This window comes from Sinohyriopsis cumingii, chromosome 8 (assembly GCF_028554795.1).
Source record: "Sinohyriopsis cumingii isolate HCF-2022 chromosome 8, ASM2855479v2, whole genome shotgun sequence".
NCBI classification, from domain to species: Eukaryota; Metazoa; Mollusca; class Bivalvia; order Unionida; family Unionidae; genus Sinohyriopsis; species Sinohyriopsis cumingii.
In genome coordinates, this window is record NC_142968.1 from 66,044,747 (window position 1) to 66,050,746 (window position 6,000).

Here is a 6,000-nt window from a genome sequence, read left to right on the forward strand (position 1 = left end):
CATGAATACAATATGAAAGTGATGCAAGTCCTCCCTCTCTGTGTCTCAGTCTCTCTGTCCGTCTCTCTCTCTCAGGAAAACGATTTTGACAAATATAATTATTTATGTCAAAAATATCCTTTGTTTTTACTTAAGGATCGTTAAAAAATTTTGAGAGTTTCCCCCAAATAGCATAAAATGCATGACTGTATATAATTATGTTTCGAAAGTCATTTAAATATTCAAATTTCTGAATGCATCTTTTAGAACTACCAGTAAGGGAAATAAGTTAGTCATAGCATAGAAACATATATTATTTATGTTCAGCAAGGATTTTCGCACAGTACAGATTAATGCATTTGGCAGGGTCCTTGTAATTAAAGAACATTATTACCAAACCAATATAGTAGTGCACTCTCGTTATATAATGCGATTGATTATTATGCTGTCGATACTTGTAATATAAGGGTTAGAATCTGTCTGCTTTTCACCATGATTTTTAAAACATGATATGTTACCAATAATGAATGCAAATGATGAAACTGGAATCTTTGTTGACAATGAATTACAAAATATGATTTTGTTACCTGATGTTGATGACATGTGTATTTTTGCTGATATTGTTTTAGAATGATGAGAAAGATGGAGACATCGGATCTATTGTTTTGTAAAATGGGGCTTTATTGTAATCATGGATCAGACCTATACATGTATCTTTGGTTTTAGAAACGGAGGTAGACGTAAGAAGTCTGAAAAGTGGACCAAATATGTTAACTTACTAGAACTTTTTGGAGTAAAGTTTCCAGCAGATTAAATTGGTCAAAAGCAATTGAAAAACTTGTTATTCAAGTTAATCAAGGTTTAATTGCTCTCAAGAAATTAATAAGAGAACTCAGATCACCATCACCAGACAATGTGAAATTATTTTATATACGTATTAAGCCCATTCTCCTCTATTCATTCGAGATATGGGGATACAAGAATAGAAAATCTGTAAAAAAAAATCCACTCAGAGTTCTGTAAAGTGTAATTGTCCCTTGGAAGACAATCTTCAAACGTGAGTGTGTGAATGTGAACGTTGTATTATGTATGTTGGTTTTATTTTAAATGTATAAGATATCGGTTTAACTTATAATGTATATATATATATATATATATATATATATATATATATATATATATATATATATATATATATATATATATATATATATATATATATACATATATATATAGTAATAAATTTAGCTTATGCGCATTTGGTTATAGCGCCCCGTTTTAAGGAATTCTTCGATTTGTGTGATTACTTGTGTGATTATTGGAATTCGGCGCCTTGGAAATATTCCTAGCCCGAAATAATCAGCTAGTTATTATGAGCAAACGTCACGGAGTGAAGTGTTCGTGAGTTTCCATGATGCCGTGGTTCACTAGTAGTGAATTCAGGCCAAAACCGAATGAATGTCCCTCTCGTAAGATAGTCCATATTAAAATCTAGTGGTGTACATTGGTGGTGTGACTACAATAGCAGTATTTACGGTAGGAAACCGGTAAATTACACTAAGGGAATAAATAAGAAGGGACTTGGCAGATACCGTTTATGTCGCCATGCGGGGAAATATGGTGCAGTTATATGGGCGAAATGTGCATGGAAGGCATTCATTGACTGGCGTAAGGTGGCGGAGTTAAAATAGTTCCCATTGTTAGGGGATACTCATATATCTTCTAAGGCGTGAACGGTTGGCGGTACGGAAACATGATGAAGATAAAACATGCAGATGTGCGGTTGATAGATATTTGGCAGGTTGTTTTATCTGTGGTCTTGCATGAATTAGAGAAAAATTTAGGTATAGAATGGACACGTCGGGCTTTCTAATTTACAAGTGAAGTTGTATGGAAGTCTTTTTAAATTCGGGGTAAACTTATGACTTCTAGCGAGGATCGCGCCAGGGTTTGACAACCGCTCGGTCAAGTAAATACCCCTGTGCGTGTAACTATATATATATATATATATATATATATATATATATATATATATATATATATATATATATATATATATATATATATATATATATATATAGGAAATGCTCCTTGAGTCACTGGATGATAGCGACAGAGTAACATGGGCGACTTATGCTAATGTCGAAATTGATTTATTTAGACAACTGTTAATGGGTTTTAACTTGCAAAAAATGGCACGATGAAGTAAATGGTTTAAGCTGTTTATAAATAAAGGAATGCAATAATTCTTATAGAATATGAAAATGTTATTGGCTATAACAAAACATGACAGCTATACATTCCCTATTCATATAGTTACAGGTAGGCTACGTAGATTACTCTATTTATGTCACAACAGGGAAATTAAAGATAAATTACACTTCTTAGCAAAATACCCAACACATTCAGAATTGACCAGGTCAGAAAAAATCAGTCCGCGGTATGTCTTACTGTTATGTAACTTCACCATATTTTAATAAATGTTAGAAAAATACCCCATCTCGTATTTATAATGCACGGGATATAAATGAATCAATTATAAATGCATTTGTAAACTTTCTTTGTATTCAAAATATTAGTAATGTCTATTTTCAAACGTTTTGTTTTCCACAATGAAAGCTTATTTACAGGCTTTCGTAGGTTTATTTTCGTAAATTTAAAATTACACCTATTTGCAGATCGGGATGCTGATAATTGACACCATTTGTTTTATTTCTTTACACTTCCATTACACAGAGTGACATTGCTCGTACGTAATGGTATTTCTTAGTCAGAGACACCGAAAATGATAGATTACGTGACTGAAGAACGTTTGTAGTAGCACACATGTTATGTCTGTACATATTTGAAAATCTCTATCTGCTGACTCCAGGTTGGTCAGAGAATATCAATGACATTCTTTTTTGCTGTACCGTCTACTGAAGGAATCATTCACACCGTGACCAAAGATATAGAGCCATTTGATAACAAACACAATTCTTATGTTATGGGGTGCTTTGAAAGCTGATGAAACAATACAACTATAACAGAACAAAATGAAACACACATCTAGGACACGCCTACAGACAAAAGCACACAAACGCACACACACCATATTAAATCGTCTGAACCTTTCCAGGATATATTTCAAGAAGTTCCTATGATTGCGTACCGTAGATCTAAACATCGGAAGGACCATCTGGTACGTGCCACGATAACTTAAAACAAGACCACAAAAACATATTGGTTTGCTGTGCTATAGAGACACGAACCTGCTCATCTATTATTTGTGCACAAATTTGTATTGTTATGTCTTGTTGTAAATTGCCATTAGTGAGTCCAACATATAGGAGTCCAGTCGTTTTCGTACATTCTGAGGATTTTTTAAAAATAATTTTTGTTATTACCTTGACGAAGTGCCCTTTTCAATCTCTGTCTGTCTGTCTCTGTCTGTCTCTCTATGGATACATATATATCACGCGTAATTTAGATTAGTTACCATGTTGTCGTTAAAACATTACGTACATGATGCAGTTAAAGAGCTTCAAATATCGAAAACCTAACAAAATACACTTTGATGAATAATATTAGGTTTACAACATAATCGTTATAGGTTAGAGAGAATAAAAACATTTTTAAGAGTTAGCTGGAAACAAAACAAAAACAACAACAACAAATCTGTCGTGGAAAGGTTTAACAGAAACTTAAACACCAGAATGTAAAACAATTTAACTTCAGATGATACTGGAAAAATGGGTTGTCGCCTTACAAATCTAAACGAGGGAAGTAATCTTTTTGGTTTCGCTGAAACTGATATATTTCTATCGCCACTATTTAGAACCAGACGAGCAGTTTTGAGTATGCAAACGCAAACGAATGTGTGTAAATGGTTACTTTCCTAATTTTACCCAATACATATTTAAAATATTTAAAAACATGTAAATTATAATCGGCGAACCATTTGTTTTCAAATTGGAAGATTCGAACAAAATGACCAAGAGTTCTCTTTCTATGAGAAACAAGATGACATACACAAAGTTTGAAAATAATTTGACAACCAAATGATTGAAAAGTGGTATATACTTCCTATTAGAACGGAATACATTTTCCAGATTGCATGAGCAAATAATGGTTCAGTGCAATCTGTGATATTGACGGCTAGTCAAATTTAAGGTTTTGCAACGCTTTCAGTGTGGAAAAAGTATCTGAAAAGACAATGCAATATATTTTCTGAGCATTACTGTAATTTCTGCATTAAAATTGATGCTTTATCCTGTAACTGGATGGAGATAGTTGCCATGTTGCGCTGCAAGGGCTGCTCTAACCTTCTATCCATCTTTCCAACCATCTACGTTCAGATTTTGACGCAGCTCTAGTGTCACAATACTAGTGGTAATTATTATGAATCCTCTAGCTGTCCATGTCCTTTTGTATAAACAATTTTGGAACACTCTAATTAATTTAAAGTGGAAAATGCCGTTCTTTGCTCGTAAGGATATGTTTAAAAAATGCAATTTTCCCTAAACAATCTTAAAGGATATTACTGTGAAAGTCCTAAAATGTTGCAGAACATAAAGATTTACAAAGGACCATTTTAGAACCGAAGGAAATGATATGCATATTTAGTTCAACAATATGTTTTACGAACTGGCAAAGTCTTATATTGACCTTATTAATATGATTGTAACGTAATATAATTAGGACAGCCCACTGTATATTATGCTAAGGAGTATTTTAAACGACATATTAAAGATGACAAAATGAACACGTTGAAATTTGCGGCAAATATGTTAATACAATAACATAATTAATATTTCAGCGATACTCTAGGACATATACACATCCTTAGATAGCGATATACATTTATTCATATTATATTTCTTACATACCGACAAGAATACTAGCAACGTTAAAATTCTTTGCAGAACAAAAGCTGTATTCCTATTATTTACTGTAAATTGACGATATCAACGTTTTAATAGTCTTTCTTGAGCTTCTGACATTAAACCTTATATGCTGTAAGTGTCATACCTACTGAAGAATTCTACTTCATATACGAAAAACGTATGCTAGGCCAGCAACGCTTCATCATAATTACCCAATCTTAAACTGTACCAGGGACTATTGAAACAGTTATGAACATTTGTATAGATACGTTTAGTATTCGAAAAATGACCCTGCACAATTTTATGCCGTCTGTTTCTATGAAAATAAAATATTTTGACATGTCCTCACGGCTTTACTTCACTCAAAACTGACTGAAACACTGGGACTGCCACAATTAAGTCTTTCTGTCTGAACAAAATATATGTTATGGATAGCTATTTTCTTCCGACACCTGTATAATGCAGAAGTAGGATAGTTATCCTGTCGAGAATGAATACACAGTACATGTATAGGATATACTTAACTGAAGTGCTTTTCGAAAAGAATACTTATAAGAAATTTCTGTGCGATCTCCATTATTTCCGCTCAAAGTTTGTTAGATTGTTATAACAGCTTTTATTTCCTCAACCGCATACTGAAGGAATCAAACAGACCTTCACAGATGCAATCGATCCGTATCGCCTCATCTTTAATAAACAAGTTGCGTTGTCATTCTTTTGAACGTTGTTGAATCGTTGGGGACCACATATGGCTATATAGATAACAGCTGACCCCAAGTTAAAAAATACAATTTAACAAAACAAAACGAAACATAAGAATGGATTTTAGGACTATATATGTACGAATATGGTTTACCGACACGTCAACACAATCATGATAAGATGTTGCATGTTAAAATCCAAAAATCATGTTACAGGTTAAGTTCTAAAAAATATACAGAAAATAGTTTCAAAGAATAATAATAATAACAAAACAAAAAATAGTATGATAAAGATTCTTACAAACATGTAGTCCTACAGTGTATGTAGCGTAAGGAGAGAATTCAGAAAACATCACTATCATTGTGTGTCTGTGCTAATGAAATCAATTAATTTTTAAAGATTTTTCAAAAAAATGTTTCAAACATGTTTTATTATGTGAAACGTCTGCAGTGGT